General features: G+C 46.7%; 1 protein-coding gene across 2 annotated transcripts in view; it reads left to right on the forward strand.

The window, feature by feature from the left end:
• The window catches only part of OGN (osteoglycin), a 569,783-nt gene that overhangs the window by 139,471 nt on the left and 405,422 nt on the right, over positions 1–24,890 (forward strand). The gene's annotated exons all lie outside the window — the stretch shown is intronic.

The raw sequence follows: 24,890 nt of genomic DNA on the forward strand, positions 1-24,890 counted from the left end.
GTACATATACATATATACATGAACGTACATGCATACCCACATATACACTTACAATGTTTGAATTTTCAAGCAAAAGCACTCCTTGAAATGGAAAGAGAACCAAATATCATTATATCGTGTACTCTTCATAGGCTGCATGGACCCATCAAAAAGTCAGCTTCACAATACCCCCAAAGGGAGAAGAGAATTGCACTAAAGAAAGGAAAAAGAGAAAAACAAAAAAAAATTATGAACAATCCGTCAGAAGATAATTAGTATCTATTCCGTGGAATACTGGATCAACCTGAATGATGTTCACCAAAAGGCTGGCCCAATAGATACCTAGATTCAAAATGAACTTACTTGTAAAGACCTCTTTCTAGTCTTGCATTAGAAAAATTATTCCAATACACAAGTGCATATACAGGCTATGATCTATTGCAGGATACTAATGTGCTGCTGGCGATTCTGGGGTGTGTGGCATGGCTCCACAGCAGAAGGAGTGTCCATGCCCTGCAGAGATGATGAAGGAATGGAGCCGACTAACATGTTCGGCGTTCCTACGTACTGCGCATGTGTGGGAAAATGACGCTAATCGCATCAGGTCGACGTGCACGATTACGTCACATCCTGTCTCCGTGATGACCACAGCCGGAGACCAGTCTGGCGGCCATGATGGAGACAAAAAGGAAGAATCTACACGTAGCACACAGTCACAAAAGGGGATGAAAGACACCTAATTCCTAATGCAATTAAAATAAATAGACTAATGATAAATGGAATTCAAAATCTCTTGTACACAGTTCAGCAGTGCCCTTGCTATTACAAAATAGTTTACTAAACTCAATTCATATACATTCAAAATAGAGCAATTTTTCAAACGCGTCTTTTTTGGGAAAAAAACAGTTTCATGAATAAAAAAACAAACAAAAAAACACTAAAGATAACCCAATTTTTTTTTGTATAATGTGAAAGATGATGTTACGCCAAGTAATTAGATACCTAACACCCTTTAAAATTGCGCACACTCGTGGAATGGCGCCAAACTTCGATGCTTTAAATTTTTTTACAGATCACGTTAGGAGGTCTAGTGCTAGAATTATTGCTCTCACTCTAACGATCGCTGCGTAAGTAACCCGTGTGTATCTGGCTCTGATACTAGCCAGTGCCTCACCAGCCACTGACCTCACTGCACGTCCCTGGTTTGGGGGTTATAACTAATCTTCAGGCCTGAAATTATTTTTTAATTACATGTGCAAAAATCGCAAAATGGCTCTGGCAAAAAAATGGTAAAATAAATTCAACCTAAGGAGGTTCTAATCATTGGCCCCTAATCTGGACCAACATATTCCAATTATATGGATTAGAAGTGGTGGTAAACGTAAGGAGAATACTTTTTACGTATGTCTATTTTTCACTTTTATTTATTTAGATTATGAAAATTGATGCACTGGGGGAGATTTACTAAAACTGGAGCACACAGAATCTGCTGCAACTGTGCATAGTAACCAATCAGCTTCTAGTTTTTATTGTCAAAGCTTAATTGAACAAGCTGAAGTTAGAAGGTGATTGGTTACTATGCACGGCCGCACCGAACCTCCATCAGCACTGAATGCCTATTCTGAAAGCACACTGGATGCAGGGCAGCCCAGCAGCTCAATTGCATACTGGGCAAATTCTGGCCAGTGGTCTATTCTCATGACCCAGTAACCCAGTGGATCGTCAACTGGAAACTCTCCATCTCTGTTTTAACCCCTAGATAATCATCCACCAGATGATGCAGATGCTGCCGATGGGATGTGGAAGCTGACAGCCTTGGGCGGCGAGGACTAAAAAAAAATCATCCACTCCACCACTCCTCTCTTGACCAACAGAAGCCTCAAAACTACATTTTCCACAACACTGTAACCTACCAGAGTCAGGAAAAGCATCAGATAAACTCCTTTTTAGGTGTCCTCAAGAGATTTCATCTTCTGTTCCCTCTGTGGAGAGTTCGGAGACTTTCCGCTTGTAACGGTGGTCAAGGAGGGTTGCCAACCAAAAGTGATCCTTCTCCTTTATGTCACGTATTCTTGGGTGCTTTCGCAGGCTTTGAAGCATAAGGGAGCCCATGCACCGCAAGTTTGCAGAGGCATGAGAAGCAGACTCCTCGGGGTCACTGAGGATTACAGTATCTGGAACTGCCTCCTCCCAGCCATGTACTACTTCCAAGGGTTTTGGGGATGGAAAACCATCTCTTAATGTTTTACATTTGTCTTCCTCTGCTTCAATGCTTTCAAAACTGCTAGAATCCTCCTCCTCCTCCCTCTCCTCTTGTGTGTTCCGTGGCATAGTAACAATGGTGTCTGCATAAAGCGGGCATTGAGAGGAAAGGAACTCCTCCTCTACCTCCCGCTGCCCTGTCTCTAGTGCCCTGTCCATAATGCCATGCAGAGTCTGCTCCAGCAGGAACACATCAGGGATTGTGTCACTGATGCATGAATTGTCACAGCTCAAAATCCTTGTGGCCTCCTCAAATGGTGACAGTACAGTGCATGCATCCTCGGCATGGGGAACAAAAGCCGAGCTGGCCTGAGCCTGTCGTTGTGCCATACTCACACAGGTACTCATTAACGGCCCTCTGCTACATGTGCAGCCACTGCAGTATTGCCAAAGTCGAGTTTCACCTGGTGGGCATGTCACAAATTAAGCAGGTTACAGGCAGGTTGAATTCCTGCCGAAGTTCAGCCAACCGAGCACTGGCTGTGCATGACCCTTAGCAGATCATCCAACCCTGGGTACCTATTTAAAAAATGATGCACTACCAAATTGAGGACATGTGCCAGGAATGGCACATGTGTCAACTTTCCTTGTCTAAGGGCGGACAGGATGTTTGTGCCATTATCGCACACCACCATTCCTGGCTCCAGCTGACATGGCGTGAACCACCTCTGGGCCTGCCCCTGCAGAGCTGCAAGAATCTTTGCTCCAGTGTGGTTCCTGTCCCATAGACACACCAGCTGAAGCACTGCATGGCACCTTTTAGCCTGACTCATTGAATAGCCCCTTGAACGCTTAAGGATTACTTGTGGTTCATAGGACAATTTAGCAGTGGAGGGCATTGTGGAGGAGGAGGAGGAGGGGGTGGAGCTGACAAATCTCGCATCATCACCACTAGCTGTATGGAGACGTGTCCTGCATCCTTCCAAGTTGCAAGCAGAGTTACCCAGTGTGCTGTGAAAGAAATATATCGTCCCTGACCATGCCTTGCCCAATGATGCCACAACTTTTGCCTTCTACGTAATTTTGTAGAGCTGGAATGGCCTTATGTGAAAAGAAATAGTGACTGGGAACCTGCCATTGTGGTACAGCACATTCTGCAAATTCACGGAAGGGGGCTGAATCCACCAGATGGAAAGGCAGAAGTTGTAGAGCCAGCAGCTTTGACAAGCTTGCATTTAGACACTGGACATGTGGGTGGCAGTGACAGTATTAATTTTTTTCGCTGCAGAAGCTGGGGCAGAGAAATGCTACTGGCAGATGTGCTGCAAGGACCTGAAACACCCTGTGCTATACCATCATCCCTGTCAGTGGAGGCTGCTGAGAGGTCATGAGGTATAGCGGAGGCAGACTGAAGTGAGTAAGAAGGTGCAGAATTGCATCCCTATTGTGTGGCTTTCTAGTGCTCTTGCCAACGGACTGAGTGGTGGGTGGTTAGATGCCTTGTCAAGCATGTGGTACCCAAATGGCTGATGTTTTTGGCACGCTTGATGGGCTTGAGACAAAGTTTGCAAATTTCAAAAGCGCGATCAGCTGCACATGTGCTAAAAAAGGCCCAGACGGCTGAGCTGTGTGAAGTGGGCCGGGAGATAAGAGGTCCACAATGTGATGGAATAGGGTGGCTGTGCTCTACTCTTCCATGATAGCTGCCTCGTTGGGGTTGTGCCCCACCCTCACTTTCCTCCTCTGCTCTATCCGCCACCCAAGTTGAGTCAGTGACCTCATCAACATCATCTCCTCCATCCTCATTACCACTGGAGACAACTTGGCAATACGCTGCAGCTGGGGGAACATGATTGCCAATTTGGGTACCAGTGTTCTGCCCTCTCTGTAGGCTCATGTTCCTACCTTTCTCAACTCAGAACCACCATCTGAATCAAGTAACAACTGTGTATCATCAAGGGGCAAGTGGCTGACGCTGTGTTCAAATAACTCAGCTGACTCCTCCATGCCTGATGCTGGGGCTATGGCAGGAATAGCTGTGGACAAGGAGGCAGATTTAGCTCTTTTTAGTCTCTGCTTGGGTGACAGAAGATGAGGATGGTTTAGTAATCCAGTCCACCAACTCTTCTGCATGCTGTGGCTGGATAGCACGGGCAAAATTGCTACACAGAGGAAATGCCCTGCCTGAGGACTGACCACATCCACCTTTTGCCTGTACACACATATGCCGCTGGCCCCCTCACAGTGCCATGGGAACGTCTGCCTCTCCTTGTTGGCCTCTCAGACATGATGGGGGGGTGCTTATTAACAAAATGTAATAAGGATGTGGAAATGTGTACGTGGACACACTTTAATCAATGGAAAGTGTTTTTTGGTGTACTGTAAACTGAGTACTCCCTACACAGACACACTCCACTGATACACTACAATATACTGCAGTAAAACTGCACTAACGCACTGCAATATACTGCGTTAAACGTGCAGTAATTCAGTGGTCATCAACCCAATTCCCAGGGCCCATTAACAGGCCAGGTTTTATGTATTACCTTGGTGAGATGCAGACTAGAATACTGCAATTACTGAGCAGCAAATTATATCACCTATGATGTATTTCAGTTATCTTGCAAACCTGGCCTGTTAGTGGGCCCTGAGGACAGGGTTGATGACCACTGCAGTAACGTACTGAAATATACTGCATTAAACATGCATTTGGATACAGTGTTGCCTGACTGCGTAATTGCCAATTAAAGTAGCACAGTGCTACTTTAGCAGCCTATCCTGCCCACACCTAACAACTTTACCTTTATTTTCTCCATCAGCTCACCCCCCACTATAGTTATTACCTTTTGTATCACTTGACCCTCCCTCCTAGATTGTAAATTCTAACGAGCAGGGCCCTCTGATTACTCCTATAATGAATTGTATTGTAACTGTACTGTCTGCCCTCATGTTGTAAAGCGCTGCGCAAACTGTTACCGCTATATAAATCCTGTATATTATTAATAATAATAATTACTGCAACACATGGACCATGATGCAATATTGTTCATATTAAATTGCACCCCAGCACATTTGTACATTTTTGTGTGACAAACCCACATCGCAGTTCACCATAACATAGCCATGCATTGTGGTACACTGTGTTAAAAAGGGGGCCATGAACATATTTTATTGCATTAAGGTGCAATGCCAGGCCTTAAAAAAATGAAAATGCTCAACCAAAATTACTTTTTCCTCTTCCGCAGCCTCCTATCCTCAGTATCTTCATTCGCAAACAAATCTCTTCAAAATCAAGTGTCGTCCTTCATGTGGTAAAATCATAGGCCTAGGATCAGTGGCGGCTGGTGCTCAACATTTTTTGGTAGGGGGGCAAACAAACTGTTACAATTTTGAAAAAAAAACATCAATTGCAGCCTTACTGTGCCCATCAAACATAGCCACTGTGCCATCAAACACAGCCACTGTGCCATCAAACGCAGCCATTGTGCCATCAAATGCTGCCACTATGCCCATCAAATGCTGCCACTGTGCCCATCAAATGCCACCACTGTGTCCATCAAAAGCTGGCACCGGGGCCCCCCCACCCACTCACCATCTGCCCGGCACTTACCCTATCTCGTGGCGGGTCAGGCAGTGGGTGACAGCGCAAGTTGTGGGATCTTGCAGAATGTCAGACAGCGATGAGCTGTCTCCTCCTTGCATTGCCTCCCCTCCTCCTGATAGGCGTCCAATCGCAGCGCCTGTCCTTTCAGCCAATCAGGTGACGGGTAACAGAGAGGTGGTTCAGTGTTAGAAAAGTGAATATTTATGCGTCCCACGTACAAAAAGGTGCCGGATGTCTGAATAGGGGGTGGCGGCGACGGCCATAGATAGATTCATGCAATGCATGAATCTATCCATTTTACATAGAGGGGGGGTGGCTGGGGAGAGAGGTTACAGAGGAGTGCTGTGGATGAGGGGTGTAACGAGCCTCTGCTCGCTCGATTCCACTCTCCTGACACTCCTCTGCGGCTATAGAATCAGATTGCAGATTGCAACATCTGATGGTTAGGTCATTCAATGCTCGGGGATTCAAACTACAGCTATGTGCCGATCGAATCCAGTTGTGATAGCTCAGAACAAACACTAGGCAGGCTGTATGTAAGTTCAAACAGGAATCTCACTTTTATTGGATGCACACAACACAATTTTATACACAGCAGTTTGAACACCCCGCCCCCAACAACCACTTTCCTATTGGTCAATTGTAAAGTACACTTTAGTCTTCAATTAAGGTCCTCTTGGCCATGCAAATGAGGACTTGAAACAGGGTCAGCAGGGATTGTTCCGATAGCTTGAATAGGAGGACTGATATGTGTAATGACACAGAGAAGCCCCAGGGGGTAATTAAAGTACATAAACAAACAGTCAAACACAGAACAATGCCTTCCTTCCAGACCATGGAGCCGTCTGGAGGGGGTTAGCCTTAAAACAGGGCAGCAGATCCCCCCCACTGTGTAATAGAATCAAAGGGAAATACTTCAGTATTCCAAGCTTCATGACAATACTCCCTCCTGGAAAACAGTCCAACAGCCACAGTGAGACCCCGAACGGGTCAACTCGAGGATGTTGGAAACGTAGTCTTAAGGTTCCAACAGTATGAATTGGTCACACTGTAATATGGCAAATACAATTTCCCAGAGTCTGTGTCTCTTGGGGGGATATGGACCTGAATCCAAAGTAACACCACCTCAAGGGTCCTCAGGCATACAGCTCACAAAGAGCACTGTTCCCCCAAATGCCAGGGCCCACAATCAGTCTGCAAGAGGCTAGCATTCATTCCCCTCCAAAAGCCTCTGTCCTGGCTCAGTCTGTTACATTTCTCCCTTGTCGGCAGATGACTAACACAAGAGGAGACCCCAGACGGATTTACTCCGAAGTTAGTCCATAGTTCCAGTCCCCTAATGCCTGTACCCACACAGTACCCCAAACAAATTGTTCCATACAGAGCATTACTTACCCAGCCAACCTCTGCCTGTCTCAGAGAACATGGCCACCACTGGGGACAGGCCTGGACTGGCCCTTGTCCCTGGAGTCCTTTCAGCCGCTGGAGAGAAGACAGGGTGACTGGGCTCACTCCGTCATGCTGTTGGGGATCTGGGCCGACTGCCCAGCATCCCTGGAGTATACAAGTGGGGACTGAAGTCCCATCCACTTTTAGTAGTTGAAAATCCCACAGTGCTTGCAAAGCATGGCTGACATCCTCCTGTCTCAGTGTCGCACCATTTTCTGGGGTTGTGTCAGTGGAGACCAAAGTCCCATCCACTACCACAGGAACTCCCTCTTCTGTTAGTTGAGGGCAGAGGCCAGCAGCCCTTCTGCTGGGGACTCCACATCCTCCGCTCTGGCTAACCGTTGGGGCAGGAGGCTGGCTTCCTCCACTCCCAAACTGTGTAACTGCCATTGGGGAGGTGAGCCGGCTGCTTCCTTTTCCATTCCCTCATCTTGGGTTGTTGGGACGATATGTCTGTGGTACTGTCTCCCAGGTGCACAGATCTTTGCTGGGAAGGAAAGACCGCTTCCCCCACCCTGGCCAACTGTTGGGGAGGGATGACGAATACCTCCTCTCCCTTCTCCCACTGTATCCTGATCTGCTGCTGGGAAGTGACCTCCTCCTTCTCACCCTGAGCCTCCGGAACTGCCACAGATTTGGGGCAGAGGTCTTGGAACCTCTGTCCAGTGACCAGCGCTTCAGCAGGGGAAGTTCCTTGTGACTCCACAGATACTGCTGTTGGTGTTGGGAAGAGCACAGTGAAGTTTGGTCCTAATTACAGCTCTTCTTCTGCTGAAGGCTCACCAGGTTGTTCTTCCTCAGCAGAAAAATCTAGCAAATCCCCTGTCTCTGCAACTGGTGTCTTGGGATAAAGGTTCACCATCTCCTGTCCGTGGAACCCAGAAGATGCTATCAGTGCTGGGCAGAGGTTAGCAGATCTCTGCCCTGTTGTCAGCACTTCAGCTTTGGGGATAGCGATCTCCACATTTTCCACTGCCAATTCTCTGGCATTCTGCTGGACAGGCACATTCCTCCATCCAAGATCATCCAATGCATAAACAGGTTCATCGAGGTCAGTCAGCACTTGCTCCATCCACCATAAGACCTCCGCGTCCATAACTGCGGGGGCAGGTTGGCAAAGCAAACTGTTACTCTGCCACATTGTCAACTCTTCAGCCAGGATTTCAGAGTTGTCAACTGGTATTTCCTGATAGTTCCAGGCAAAGGGAGCCCCACCCTGCTGCTGAGCAGAGTCTAGCAGCTGTTTGTAGGCGATCTCCAGGTCCCATTCCTGAACGGCCAGAAACTCCAAATCTTCCTGTGCCCAGTGCACTTCCGAGACATTCAGTCTTCGCTCTCTGTGCTCCATTATTTCCTCCAAATGCCACTCCCGATCACTCCCAAAGTCAGGGTCCCTGGACAGCCTCCAGTACAACAATCCCAGGCCATCGTAGTCAAAGTCTTCCATGGGGCTGTCATCCGCTGTCCACGGGCACACTTGGGCTACATACCACTGGAGGGCTCTGTAGCTCTCGTCCAACTGCATTTCTGCCCGGATCAGCCTGCTTAACTCAGCTGTCCACTCCTGGTTTGGCTGTTCCCCCAATAACAGCATTCGCACTTAATACCGCGACCAGTACCTTACATGGATGGAGGGGAGAACTTTTCCCTGGTTTCGCTGCTCACGAGCTACCGCTTCCTTCCAGAGTTCGCAGCGGATAGAATCAAACCATCCCAGCAGGAACTGCTCTGATACTGGTCCTCTATGCTGTATCTGCATCTCTCGCAACCTCCTTCTGAATTCCTCTTCCATGGTGGCTGGTATCTGTACCTCTCCTCTCCTGCTATCTGGACCTTGGATCCAGGTGATGGTTTGGATGTGTTCATGGCAAGGAAGCACGATCCCACCAGTCCCTCCCGGCTCTCAAGTAAGTCTTTCAGTGTGGCTCTCCTGCAGGCTGGTTTGGAGTGTCCCAGTAACTGGAGAGCAAATCCCACCGCTGCCACCAATGTAACGAGCCCCTGCTCGCTCGATTCCACACTCCTCTGCGGCTATAGAATCAGATTGCAGATCGCATCATCTGATGGTTCGGTCATCCAATGCTCCGGGTTTCGAACTACAGCTATGTGCCGATCTAATCCAGTTGTGATAGCTCCGAACAAACACCAGGCAGGCTGTATGTAAGTTCATACAGGAATCTCACTTTTATTGGATGCACACAACACAATTTTATACACAACAGTTTGAACACCCCGCCCCCAACAACCACTTTCCTATTGGTCAATTGTAAAGTACACTTTAGTCTTCAATTAAGGTCCTCTTGGCCATGCAAATGAGGACTTGAAACAAGGTCAGCAGGGATTGGTCCGATAGCTTGAATAGGAGGACTGATATGTGTAATGACACAGAGAAGCCCCAGGAGGTAATTAACCACTTGCCAACCGGTCCATTGCCGAAAGACGGCAACAGCACGGTCGGCTAGTTCTGGGTGGACGTTCATGGGACGTCATTCCAGAATGTTGCTCCCGCGCACCCCCTGGGGCGTGCACCTGGGAACATCCGTGACCACGGTAAATAGCCGCTGATCACGGCCGTTTACCACGTGATCATTCCGTCAAATGACGGAGCGATCACTTGATCACTTGTAAACATACCGGCGTCTCGTCATGACGCCGGTTCCTCCCTCCCCTTTGTGTACCGATCAGTACAGTGCTAGGGGAGAGAGGGAGAGATGGCAGAAGCGCTGTGGGCTGGATATTTAGTGCCCACAGCGCTGCTCAATGTAAATAATGGCAATACTCTGCAACACTGCAATACCCCGCAATACTCTGTAACACTCTGCAATACTCTGCCAATACTCTGCAACACTCTGCAATACTCTGCAACACTCTGCAATACTGTGCAACACTCTGCAATACTGTGCAACACTCTGCAACACTCTGCAACACTCTGCAACACTCTGCAACACTCTGCAAATTTTAACAGAAACTATTTTTTTTTTAATCGAATTTTCAGTCTTTTTTGATTTATAGCGCAAAAAATAAAAAAAACCCAGCGGTGATTAAATACCACCAAAAGAAAGCTCTATTTGTGTGAAAAAAAGGACAAAAATTTCATATGGGTACAGTGTTGCATGACTGAGTAATTGTCATTCAAAGTATGAGAGCACCGAAAGCTGAAAATTGGTCTGGTTAGGAAGGGGGTTTGAGTGCCCAGTTGTCAAGTGGTTAAAGTACATGAAAAAACAGTCAAACACAGAACAATGCCTTCCTTCCAGACCATGGAGCCGTCTGGAGGGGGTTAGCCTTAAAACAGGGCAGCAGATCCCCCCCTCTGTGTAATACAATCAAAGGGAAATACTTCAGTATTCCAAGCTTCATGACAAGGGGGTACAGAGGAGTGCTGTGGATGAGGGGTTCAGAGGAGTGCTGTGGATGGGGGATACAGAGTGGAGCTGTGGATGGTGGGTACAGAGGAGTGCTGTGGATGGGAGAGGGATACAGAGAAGAGCTGTGGACTGGGAGGGTTTTATGTAGTCCCAGAGGGTGGACAGTGCATTGAAGTCAATGGCAGCCTTCATCCAGCTTTGCAGCAGTGAGTAGGAGAGAACCAAATTTTCCCAGGCAATAATTTCTCCTCAAGTTGAGTGATACACTGGTCAAGTGTGTGAGAGGACCATGCTGAGAGCAGCTGTTATAAAGCCAAGCTGGTGACGCAAACGGGTGACCCCACCCCTTCTGATGTCATGTGACATCAGAGGAGCCGGGTCACCCGTTTATGTCACTGGGTGGCCCCGCCCTTGGCTATAAAACAGCTGTCACCGCAAAAAAACTTCAGTCAGCAGGACACCTCCCATGGAGGCGGAATTTTCCTGTCTTTTTCTCTGGACCATCGTCACCGTGATTGACGATGGATTCACATTGTGGGACACTTTTTTTTTTTTTTTTAAATACAGGAATTGTCAAAAACTGTCTGCTTTTGTTTTTTACTTTTTTTACACTTTTTTGGTGAATGGGTAGGGGTACCCATTCACATAGGGGGGGCCGGGATCTGGGGGCCCACTGGTTAAAGGGGGCTTCCAGATGCCGATAAGCCCCCCACACACAGACCCCCACAACCACCGTGCAAGGGTTGTGGGGATGAGGCCCTTGTCCCTATCAACCTGGGGACAAGGTGCTTTGGGGGGACCTCCCCATGTTGAGTGGCCTGGTATGGTTCAGGAGGGGGGGGGCGCTGTCTCGTCCTCCCCCTTTTCCTCCAGCCTGCCAGGTTGCATGCTCGGATAAGGGTCTGGTATGGATTTAAATTTCTTTAAATTTGGTGCGGGGTTCTCCTTAAAATCCATACCAGATCTGAAGGGCCTGGTATGGATTTTGGGGGGACCCCCACGCCATTTTTATAAACATTTTGGCATGGATTTTGGGGGGGGACCCCATTGCCATTTAAAAAAGTTTTGGGGCATGGAGTAATGGACTGGGGGGGAACCACGCCGTTTTTTTCAATGATGTTTTATGTATATTGCCGGGATCCGACAATACATTTCAGCCGCAAGCAATTTTAAATTACATTTTTTCCTTTAGAAATATCATTTTGCTGCAGTACTGTTATAAACATGGGAAAGAGGCGCTACTTTACAGGCAGACTAAGGGGACCAGATAAATAAATGATTTGGGACAAAGGGATGTCACCCAGGCCCGGATTTACTCCCTTTGCCACCCCAAGGCCGAGTCCTTCAATGCCGCCCCCACACACACACACACACCACCATTCATGTCCTTTATAGATGACTGCTACAATAGATTAATTAAAAACATATCTCCACACATGAGAACACTGAAAATAACTGGCTTTAACTGTACAGACTGAAAATACTTCAGGGTAAGCGTGCGAGGGGTAAGGATTTTTCGTGGGCAATTTTTCAGGGCAATCGCTGGTGTTAGTGCTTCAATCATCCCCGGCACCATGGTTGGTATGGTGTCAGGATGATTGAAAAACATTATTTCTATCATTACATTGTAATATAAAATGAAATAGTTCAACTCACCATAATGCAGAATCATTGGGAGCCCTGAGCATTTATTTCCTGGATGCAGTGAATGCTGTGCTCCCAGCATTCACCGCTCGTTCCCGCACATGCTCAGTGGCATCCTGGGAAGCCTGAGACTAGCTCCCAGGAGACTGTGCGGAGTCTGGGAGAGGCTAGAAACACGCCTACTCCCATGGGAGGAGAACCAGGAAGTGCAAAGAAGAATAGAAAAATAAAAAGGTAATTACTGCGATTTAAAAATTTTTAAAACGGCATGCCAGCATCTAGGCAAGGAAGAGAATACATACAGATATTGTTCAAAATTTGGGTGGAACCCCGCTTTAAGGAATATTTCATTTTTATTGTTTCACTTTAAGCATTATTAAAATCACTGCTACTAAAAAAGAAAAAACTTTCTTTTGCATTGATACATGTCCCCTGGGGCAGTACCCGGGTTTCCAAACAGTTTTTATGGCAATAACTTGCATATAAGCCTTTAAAATGAACACTTTTTATTTTTCACATTCGTGACCCATAGACTTTAACAGTGTTTGCATGTTCGCACAAATTTTTGTCTGTTCACATGTACTGGTACAAACCGAACCGGGGGGGGGTGTTCGGCTCATCCCTACTGGTAGGCTGAATTTGGTGGGCACTGGTAGGCTGCATTTGGTAGACACTGATAAGGCTGCATTTGGTGGGCACTGGTAGGCTGTATTTGATGGGTACTGGTAGGCTGCATTTGGTGGGCACTGATAAGCTGCGTTTGATAGGCACTGGTAGGCTGCATTGATCTCTTGTATCATGTCTGCAGTCTCTGACCATCTCTTATATCATGTCCACAGTCACTGACCATCTCTTGTATCATGTTCGCAGTCTCTGACCATCTCTTGTATCATTATTATTATTATTATTATACGGGTTTTATATAGCGCCAACAGTTTGCGCAGCACTTAACAAAATAAAGGCAGACATTACAGTTACATTACAATTTGGTACAAGAGGAATCAGAGGGCCCTGCTCATTAGAGCTTACAATCTAAAAAGGAAGGGTCAATTGATACAAAAGGTAATAGCTGTGGGGGATGAGCTGATAGAGGAAGTAAAACAGTGTTAGTTAGAAGCAGGATAGGCTTCTTTAAAGAGAAGGGTTTTCAGGGATCATCTAAAGATGGATAGATTAGGGGACAGTCGGGCAGATTGGGGTAGGGAGTTCCAAAGGATGGGAGAAGCTCTGGAGAAATCCTGAAGTCGAGCATGAGAGGAGGTGGCAAGGGAGCTAGAGAGCAGGAGGTCTTGGGAGGACCGAAGAGAGCGGCTTGGTTGGTATTTTGGGACTAGGTTAGTGATGTAGCTGGGGCAGAGTTATGGATGGCTTTGTAAATTATTGTTAGTACTTTAAATTTTATTTGTTGGGTGAGTGGAAGCCAGTGGAGGGATTGGCAGAGAGGGGTGGAGGACACTGAATGGATGGTAAGGTGGATGAGCCTTGCAGTGGCATTCATTATTGACTGAAGAGGGGATAGTCTATGTAAAGGTAATCTAATGAGGAGGGAGTTGCAGTAGTCGAGGCGAGAGATAACCAGGGAGTGAATTAGAAGCTTGGTAGTGTCATTAGTTAAAAAGGGGCATATTCTGGAAATGTTGCGGAGGCTAAGGGGACATGATTTGGGCAGGGATTGTATGTGGGCCTGAAACGACAGTTCAGAGTCTAAGGTTACACCTAGCACCCTGGCATGTGGGGTCGGACTGATAGATGTGCCATTAATCTTGACAGAGAAGTCAGGGGAAGGGGCATGTGGGGGAGGAAATATTAAGAGCTCAGTTTTAGATAGATTCAGTTTGAGGAAGTGGTTTGGCATCCAGGCTGCTATGTCTGTTTGTAAATCAGTGGTGCGCGAGGAGATTGATGGGGTGAGCTGAGGGGCAGAGAGATAGATTTGGGTGTCATCAGCATATAAATGGTAGTGGAAGCCATGGGAGTCTATCAGCTGACCCAGGGAGGATGTGTAGATCGAGAATAGTAGAGGTCCAAGGACAGAACCTTGGGGGACCCCAACGGTAAGAGGAGTTGGAGAGGAGGAAGTGGAGTTGTAAGTGATGCAGAAGGTGCGATGAGATAGGTAAGATTCGAACCAATGGAGAGTGGAGCCATGGAGACCAAGCAAATTGAGTTTTTTGAGGAGGAGGGGGTGGTCAACTGTATCAAAGGCAGCGGAAAAGTCCAAGAGTAAGAGTATGGAATAATGACCTTTGGTTTTGGCTATTAGTAAGTCGTTTCTGAGTTTTAGGAGGGCAGTTTCTGTGGAGTGCTGTGGGCAAAATCCAGACTGAAGGGGATCAAGAGGGTTATTCTCAATGAGGTGGTCGCTCAGTTGGTTGTAGACTAAACGTTCAAGGAGTTTGGAGGCAAAAGGAAGTAAAGAGATGGGTCTTATGGTGTTAAGATTGGTGGGGTCTAGCGAGGTCTTTTTTGGTATGGGAGTGAATAGTGCATGTTTTAGAGGGTTGGAGAAGATGCCAGTAGAGGTTGAAGATATGAGTTAAAGAGTGTAGGATAGAGTCAGATGGTGACCGTAGTATGTGAGGGGGGCAGGAGGTTAGGTGAGCATTAGAAAAAAAAGTTTAGTGACTTCCTCTATAGTAGCTGGGTTAAATGAGGGAAGTATTGATTGTGCAGGAGGACAAGGAGTGTAAAGTGAGGGAGATATCTGTAGAGTGGAGATCCAGACAAATTGTCTCAATCTTATTTATGAAGCGATTAGCAATCTCCTGGGCAGTGAGTAAGTTAGTGGGTGGAGGTAATGGAGGACGAAGTAGAGTGGTAACGGTAGAAAAGAGTTGATGGGCACTGCGTGAGAGGGTGTTAATGAGAGTGATAAAGTAGGTCTGTTTGGCAGTGTGGAGGCAGGAATGGTATTTTTGGAGGGCAGATTTATATTGAAATCTTGCTGTGACTTAGTCTTACGCCACAGACGCTCAAGAGCTTGGCTACGTTTTTTGAGGCTTCTGGTATTGTCTGTCTGCCAGGGTTGTAGCGGTCGGGGCCTGATTCTGGGTGTAGTGAGAGGGGTGAAGATATCCAGGGTGGATGACAGTGAACTGTTGTAGACAGAAGTGGCCAAGTTGTGGCAGGACAAGAATGAGATTTTGTCGTAGAGACAATCGGTAGCAGAAAAAAAAAAGAGAAGGGTTAAGATGGCGAAGGTTTCTACGGGTAATAGTTTGGTAGTTGGAAGGCAAGGAGGAGGCAGACAAGGAGAGAGTGAAACTAATAAGGTGGTGATCAGAGAGAGGAAAAAGAATATTGGAGAGGTTGTGCAGAGTGCATAGGTAGGAGAATATGAGGTCAAGGAATTTGCCAATAGAGTAAGTAGAAGCGTGTGCCCATTGTTTTAGGTCAAAAGAGGAGGTTAGGCTCAGCAGCTTAGAAGTAGCGGGAGTGTTAAAATTAACAGGGATGTTGAAGTCACCAAGAATGATTGTTGGAATTTCAGAAGAGAGAAAGTAGGGTAGCCAGGCAGAGAAGTCCCCAACCGCTACAACCCTGGCAGACAGACAATACTAGAAGCCTCAAAAAATGTAGTCGCGCTCTTGAGCGTCTGTGGCGTAAGACTAAGTCACAGCAAGATTTCATGTCCACAGTCTCTTACCATTTCTTGTATCATGTCCGCAGTCTCTGACCATCTCCTGCATCATGTCTGCAGTCTCTGACCATCTACTGTAGTATGTCTGCAGTATGTCTGGGGGCTCTTTCTAACAGACTCTTTCAGAGGCCCTCTCTGTGTCCATTAGAGAGACCCCCCTCCAGGTCCATTAGAGTACTCTGCTTCTCTTCCTGTATTTTGTTTATTATTAAGAGATTGTGGGAGGATCCCAGGGTAACAAAGACTCCTTAGGAGAGCATCTCTGTGTTTGAGTCATTGCCATAGAAACACTTGTAAAGGGGAGGAGTTAGTAAGATGGCCACACCCATGTGGGGGCTCCATAAATATTTCTGCACCCAGGCGTCTGTGACCCTAGCATCGGCCCTGACCATGTATACATATATAAAAAAATCCCTACCCAATCCTGCCAGGTCTGCAATTATCAACTCTAGGCAGGTAAGGGAGCCCTCCACAAAATTCAATATGATACAAACAAACAAGAACAAATGGATATGGGCTCTACCTTCCCCCTGGACCTCAAAATAATATAAAGATGTTTCAAAAATATTTGGAAACGCATGACACGTCCATCGTGCAAGCACTCAATAGGTTAAGAACACATATAATACTTTTATTGGACTCAAACTTCAGATACTTAAGACAATAAACAAAACAAAATGAGATTAAAAAAAAAAAAACTGTCAACCACCAAATCACCATCTAATGATAAGTATGGTATTCTTTTTATGTAAATTAGGGATGAGCTTTATGTTTGGGTCAAACATGAGTTCGACTCGAACATTGGCTGTTCACCCGTTCGCCGAATAGTAAACAATTTGGGGTGTTCGCAGCAAATTCGAAAGCCGCGCAACACCCTTTAAATGTCTATGGGAGAAATCAAAAGTGCTAATTTTAAAGGTTAATATGCAAGTTATTGTCATAAAAAGTGTTTTCAGGATCTGGGTCCTTCCCCAAGGGACAGGTATCAATGCAAAAAAAAAGTTTTAAAAACTACCGTTTTTTTGGGAGCAGTGATTTTAATAATGCTTAAAGTGAAACAATAAAAGTGAAATATCCCTTTAACTTTCGTACCTGGGGGGTGTCTATAGTATGCCTGTAAAGTGGCGCATGTTTCCTGTGTTTAGAACAGTCCGAGAGCAAAACGACATTGCTAAAGGAAAAAAAGTCATTTAAAACTACTCGCGGCTATAATGAATTGTCTATGGGAGAAATCAAAAGTGCTAATTTTAAGGGTTAATATGCAAGGTATTGTCATAAAAAGTGTTTGGGGACCCGGGTCCTGCCCCAGGGAACATGTATCAATGCAAAAAAAGTTTTAAAAACTAAAGTTTTTTCAGCAATGCTTAAAGTGAAACAATAAAAGTGAAATATTCCTTGAAATTTCGTACCTGGGGGGTTGTCTATAGTATTCCTGTAAAGTGGCGCATGTTTCCCATGTTTACAACAGTCCAAGAGCAAAATGAAATTTCTAAAGGAAAAAAAGTCATTTAAAAGTACTAGCGGTAGCACCGGCAGCTATAATGAATTGTCGGGTCTCTGCAATACTCATAAAAGTCATTGAAAAAAATGGCCTGGGGTTCCCCCACAGTGCATTACCAGGCCCTTCAGGTCTGGTATGGATATTAAGAGGAACCCTACGCCAAAATAAAAAAAATGGCTTGGGGGCCCCCCTCAAAATCCATACCTGACTTTTCAGGTCTGGTATGGATTTTAAGGAGAACCCTGCGCCAAAATTTTTTAAAAAATGGCGTGGGGATCCCCCCAAAAATCCATTTCAGACTCTTATCTGAGCACGCAACCTGGCAGGCCACAGTAAAAAAGTGGGGACGAGAGGGCACCCCCCCTGAACCGTACCAGGCCACATGCCCTCAACATGGGGAGGGTGCTTTGGGGTAGCCCCCCAAAGCACCGTGTCCCCATGTTGATGGGGACAAGGGCCTCATCCCTACAACCCTTGCCCGTTGGTTGTGGGGGTATGCGGGCGGGGGGCTTATCAGAATCTGGAAGCCCCCTTTAACAAGGGGACCCCCAGATCCCAGCCCCCCATGTGAATTGGTAATGTACCCCTACCAGTTTACAAAAAAAGTGTCAAAAATGTTAAAAAAAGACAATAGCCGGTTTTTGACAACTCCTTTATTAATGTCTTCTTCTTTCCCACGCTTCTTTTTCCATCTTCTTCTGGTTTTCCTTCAGTTTTCTTCTTCTTCCTCCATCTTGTTTTTCCCCCGCTTCTTCCTCTATCCTCCTCTGATTTTTCCTCCGGTCCTCTGCTTCTTCCTCCGGTCTTCTCGATCTTTCTCCGGCATCTTCCTCCAACTTATTCTTCCCCGCTTCGTCCTCCGGACGATCCACCTCAATGGGAAGCTCCCGCTGTGTGACGCTTCTGTTCTTTTGACAGCTCTTATATAACTGAGGGTGGGGCCACCCGGTGACCCCGCCCCCTCTGACGCACGGGGACTTCACTATGGCGTCCCCCGTGGTGTAGGAGGGGGGCGGGGTCACCCGTTTAGGTTTATATACAGGTTAATAACAACTTCTTAACCATTAAACAAGCACAGTGACTTAAGTGAGCTATACTGATATTGGGAAGGAGGAAAGGGCGGCCTACAAAGACTCTAATCCTAATGCAAGATTGAGTTGTATAAGGGGCCAGTCACATTTCTTATCTTCACTGGCACGGTGGAGCTCAATGATGTAGACCAGGAAATCCTCAAGGAATAAAGAGAGGTTCAGTGATCAGTAAAGGATAGATGTGATAGGGTGACAGGTCCTCTGATAATTCAGATTATGATGTCTGCACGCAGTGTCCATGTGTTGTATGTACTGACAAACAGGGAAGGGTTTGGGCATGAGCCTGCTCACCAAATCCAAAAGACAGCAGGCACTCACACAGGAAGAATGCAGGATAGGTCGGATGCTGGATGCAGCTGGTTGCTTACATGTGAATTCAACAGGTGGGCTGGTGCTGACTGCGCAGTCACCCGATCATCAGTAGGAAGAACTGGAGGTCTATAGCTTCACACAGCACTGCGGGTCCCCCTGGACAGGTACAGTGGTGAACCCCTGGGTCACAGTAGGCCATGATCCCAACAGCTGGGTGGTGGGTTGGTGCTCACTCAACAGGTCACAGGAAGAAGAGAGCATGAGCTTGCTTGGAAACTGCTTTTATATCCTCTCCCATCATTCCCATTTTTGAATGCCTGGTTTACTGGGAAATATAGTCTGAAAAGTGTTCAGCAAAACAGTCATGGCTGCAGAGAGGACTATATATCCCACAATGCTTTTCTCCCTGGATCAGAAGTGTGATGCAATTAATCGGAGTCCAGCACTAGGGAGGGGAAATGAGAATAGGCTGCAGTGATTAAGGTGAAGTCTGCTACATCCATTCTACAGTAGCCCGCTCCTGGCTACATTATGATTTTTTTCCCCTTTTATTGGTTGAACAAGATGGACTTTTCAACCAGACTAACTATGTGTAAATGAAAACCACATAGAGTATGTCAACATATTTTCTCTTTATAGCACCTGGCCACCTCCCTCTCACAGACACCCATATTTCTAGAGTGAGAGCTCTTCACTTATTGTCACATGACTTAGGGACCTGCAGAATGCAGGAGGGTTATCTATAAAACATTAAACACTTGACCCATCCCCCTTCCATTAAATACAACATTCACAAGAAAACAAGTTTAATACATATAATACAGTCAATGCATAACAAATAAACCAACCTCAGCTTATGCCCGGTCTAAGGACTTTGAAGGTCTATATACTCACAATTAACCGGTTGTATCTGCCACCCAATCAAAGACCCCTAGCTGCAACTACACCGGCTCAGGGACAATTAACCACTTACGTACTACCAGATACAACCTAATTATTACCCCAATGTTACCACCGTATTGTTAGGAAGGAACACCCATACCTCAGATGGGCCCAACCCACAATTTTCCACAATTATTTAATACCCCGATGTTACCACGGTCTTGTTAGGAAGGGACACCCTCACACTCAGATAGGCTCAACCCACAATTTTTCACAATTATTTAAACAGCACCGCCTTCAAAGACCCAGTAGACCCCCTACCACAGCACACGAGCGTGATACCTTATGCCCCCCAAACCCGAAAGGCCCTCTGAATACCTCCTGCGATCCCAGATGTGATAAATCAATGCGATGGCATTTAGTACACAATCTCTTCTCAGATATCACCAAGTCTCAACCTCCAGCTCTCAATGACGTACTGCCAGGTTCCCATTTTGGACAAAAAACTTTACTACCTCCTTGTTCACCTTAATCCTGGCTTTGTTGATCTTTTCAACAGAGTGAGCCATACATCACTCAGACCTGACAACTATATCGGAACATGCAAATATGGTAACCAGAAAAAATTACTGAAGTCGTAAAAAAAATTACGTATTCCATGCAGCGCAAGCCATGGTCATTGCCCCCGACACGCAAGAGAACCACATCATGAGGCCTGTCCAATCTAGAATAAAGATCCATGTCGGGCAAGATCCTAGACCACAGCATTCCTGGAACGCCCAGCCAGCAAACTGATTTCACTCCTGGACAAGCCTAACTGCCTACCCTCTGTCCTAACCTTCGCCCGCCTGGCACCCCAAAAAACATAGGAGTGACTCAGGATCCACACCAAGCGCACATTGAAATCAGCAAAAGAAAAGAAAATGGGGAAGGGTAAAAACAAAACCCCCAAGAATCCTAATCATATCAACAACAAGAGGATAGGAAACACATTAAATAAAGAAAACGGGTTGTACCCTATAAGACGGCACAACTTAGCCTGACCCAACAGATAGCAAACCTTAATAGAATAGTTTTCTGCACTTAAACGAGCGAATAACAGGCATTTTCTGAACACCGCCCTAAACTGGAATCGAGACATTGCTGTCCCTTCCACATACATAAAGGAAACTCCCGGAAGATTTGGCCGAAGCCATGAAAAAAACCCCACAGCCTGAACAGGGCAAACTGGAGAACAGGGAACTGCACACAACTCAATCCAAGAACCCCTCCCTGACTGATCTGTTAGATTTTCTTAACAGAATACCCAATGTAGTGTCCCGTAACCACACATCCTGTACGCTCAAGCCACACTCACCACGTTTGTACCAGCTCACCGATTCCCCCACCCGAAAAGCTCCAAAAAAAGGGCCAGCACAAAGACGGTCCACAACAAAGCAATCTCATAGGCAGAAGAACAAACCCTCTCCAAGTGACCCACTACAGCACCATGAACCTCAAATGAAACTGCGCGTTGAATGTGTCCGCCCCTTCCCATAATCCCACATAGCCTGCCTGGCCAGAAAAACCTTTGTAACATCTTTGTGACCTGACAACTTAAACATGAAAGCCAGACCGGCCAACTTCTGAGAACATAGCAGCAAATAAAATAAAGCAACAGGTGTACATAAATGTGTGTGCACTGCGCTAATGAAAAACACCTATTTGTGCTGCCACTTAATATTCAATAAACATGCAAATGAGGTTGACTGCTATGTGCTATGGTTTGGCTGTTCTTGAACAAGATAACCGAGTCCTTTGGACCTCTTTGGAAGCCTATTGGGGTTTCTGGGGTTTCAGCTTTTTATACTGCCTGACTTGAAGTTTATTGTGCATCCTATTGCCCTCACTGGCGTTTGCTATTTCAGGTTTCCTTGGTTTCAACATACATTTTCTGATTCCAGTATATTCAAGTACCACGCATTGATCCACTAAGCGCATTTATTCGCTTTTTTCACTTTTCTACCTTTGTTTTTACAGGCACCCTTTTTGGGCCCCCTGTAGCCAATTACAGGGCTGAGTTCGACTCTCGTCCCCAGTTGCCTGACTGTGTCCATTCTGTGTACTGGGAGCTTGACTCGTGTCTTTATTCTTTTCTACTACTTTTCTATTCCCCTGATGAAGCCAATGTTTTGGCGAAACTAGTAGGGATGAATTGACCTGCGACTACCTCTCAACATCATTGGTGTCGGTCAATATAAAAACTGTAAAGTGCTCCTTGTGTATTTTGTTTACATAAAATATATGTATATGAATCAAGTTTTTTGTATGCTATTAAAGATTTGATATTTTTATAATATTAATTGTGTTCTAAATTGTCTTTGGCACCGCTAAAATCCCCTTCTCCCTGCTCTATTATACACATTTGTTTAGGGATGAGGTGCCGTATCTATTAGGACATTTCTCCCACTACCTCTTTTCTTTATGCAAATAAGGTGTTACAAATGTCAATGTAAAAAAGAGAGAAATAATTCCACAGTAGCGCACTAAATGAATCTAAATTGCTCATTAAAAGAGGAGTATGGGGTTTTTATTTTTGGACAATTCATATTTACCTAGGTGGATGCGGCTTCAGTCCGATGCTGCATCTGTCTCCCAGCGCCTCTGCACTGAGAACCGAGCAATTGAACACTGCCGGCGGCTCGGTTCTCACAGACCCCCGAGCGAAGAGCTGCTCGGAGAACATCCCCCAACTTCATTCATCAGCTCGCTCCATTCCTGCCACACTCTGCAGTATGAGGACCAAATTGACGCACATACCGAATGACAAATTGGGAACTTGGAAGCGGCAATGCAATGCTCCACAGATGCTTCGGGCATGGGATTCCGCGCTACTGTCAGGAAGGGCATGCCAGCACCCAAGATGGCTACCGAAGAAGACGACCTGTTACCTCTGCCTGTCAGGAAGGGCATGCCAGCACCCAAGATGGCTGCCGAAGAAGATGACCTGTTACCTCTGCCCCTGTCAGAATTCCATTGGTGCACACACCCTGTGACGGCTTTTGACACCCAAACAGGCTACTTAAACTCAGTCAGTTTCCAGACTCAGTGCTGTCTGCTCTACAGCGTTCCCTGTGTATCCTGCAATTACCTACCTGACTTCCATTCCTGTTGTGACCCGGCTTGCTTCCTGACGTTCCTGAATCCTGCCTGCATCCGACCCCGGCTTGTTCTCTACTCTGCATCTGCCTGCTCCTTCTGCCACTTTGCTGCCAGTCTGCTGACGACCCAGCCTGTAATCTGATTCCGCTTCAGCCTCTGTTCCTGACGTGCCCATTTGTGTATGGCCCGGCCTGCCTGTACCTGCCTTCTCTTCAGCCTCGAGGGTGCCACCATCCCTTCTGCTGCACCTGCACTTCTGCCTGTGGGGACCGGTTGTCTACTCACTCCAGCTACCTGCCTACCACTGCTCTGGGATTCCCACAGACACCTCTACAGCCCGGCCGAGTGCTCCGATCCAGGTTCAGTGATCCCGCCAGTCACTCGTGTGACTCTGCATCTCGGTGCTTCCTGTCAGCTCTATCAGGGGCTCCAAGTCAGAGTTGTAAGAGAGGCCGTCCTCTGCATATCAGGCTCCATCACCAGGTACGTGACAGTAGCAGACAGCCATGTCTGAGCCTGTGCAAGGACCCTCTCCTATGGAGGAACTCTGCCAACACTTAGCCGGATTAACACAAGCTGTAAAGGACTTACAACAGGGTTATACCCAGCTGGAAGGCCAAATACAGACCTTGTCTGCCTCTGCTGCTCAAGCACCTTCCACTTCTGGGATGCCAGAAGCTCCCGCAGTCGTTATGCTACCACCTGAACCCAGAGTCCCAACTCCTGAAAAGTTCCACAGAGAACGCAATGAGTTCAGAGCCTTCCGCAATGCATGCAAACTCTATTTTTCGCTACAACCACGAACCTTCTCCCTGGAAGCCACCAAGGTCGGGTTTGTCATTTCCTTGCTTCAGGGGGAACCACAGGCCTGGGCTCACTGACTCCTTGAACAAAAGGCCACATCTCTGATGGACTTAGCCTCCTTTTTTGGAGCCATGGCTCAGTTATATGAAGACCCCCAGCAAGCCGCTACTGCGGAAGCCGCCCTTCACACGCTTCTGCAGGGTCACAGGGCCGTGGAGGACTATGTTTCTGAATTCAGGCGCTGGAGTTCCGACACCAACTGGAACGATGCTGCCCTGCGTTACCAGTTCCGCATGGGCCTTTCTGATAATCTCAAGGACGAGCTAGCACGAACAGGTGTCCCCTCCACCTTGGAGACACTTATAAATTTGTCAATCCAGATTGACCGTCACTTAAGGGAACGTAGGTCGGAACGAGCCACCGACCAGTCCTGTCCAGTATGGATGCTTCCATGAGTGTCTGGTTCTTTTAGTCCCGCTTCACCTGCTCCTGCCGCATCCGCTTCAGACGCACCTGAACCCATGAAGCTTGGTCTCCTCCGTCCTTTTCTGACTACAGAAGAACGCCAGCGCAGACGCCAGCTAAATCTTTGCCTGTACTGTGGAGGATCAGGACATTATGTGAGGTCTTGCCCGGTCAAGATCCGCAAGTGCCTCTCAGTTACATCCGCTTCTCCTCCATCTCTACCCAATCACTCTGCTCATCTTGCTCTTCCCATTTTGTTACAGCTCCCAGGAGGAACTATCCAGACCCCCGCTATAATTGACTCTGGAGCTTGCAGCTGTTTCATAGATTTAGCTTTTGCTGCCAAACATCAAATTCCTCTACTACCCAAGGCTCAGAGACTTTCTGTACATCTGGCAGACAGATCCACCATTAAATCTGGATTGGTTACTCATGAAAGCATCCCGTTATCTACCACCATTGCCGAGAACCATCAAGAGCTTCTACTCCTAGATGCAATCGCTTCCCCTCTGTTCCCAATCATTCTGGGTATGCCTTGGTTAAAAGCTCATAACCCTCACATTAACTGGGTTACAGAAGAAATCAAGTTTCTTTCCCCCTATTGCCTTCAGCATTGTTGGCAAGAGAATCATCAGGACCAATCTCCCCTGCTGTGCATCGATTTGGAGTCCGAAGCCCGCCAAGTCGTTCCAGTAGCATATCACAACTTTCTGGATGTTTTCAGCAAAAAAGGGGCAGAAACACTTCCTCCTCATAGGGCTTATGATAGTCCAATTGAGCTCCTTCCTGGGGTTGAAGTTCCTTTTGG

Source organism: Aquarana catesbeiana, linkage group LG07 (assembly GCF_042186555.1).
Source record: "Aquarana catesbeiana isolate 2022-GZ linkage group LG07, ASM4218655v1, whole genome shotgun sequence".
Lineage (NCBI taxonomy): Eukaryota > Metazoa > Chordata > Amphibia > Anura > Ranidae > Aquarana > Aquarana catesbeiana.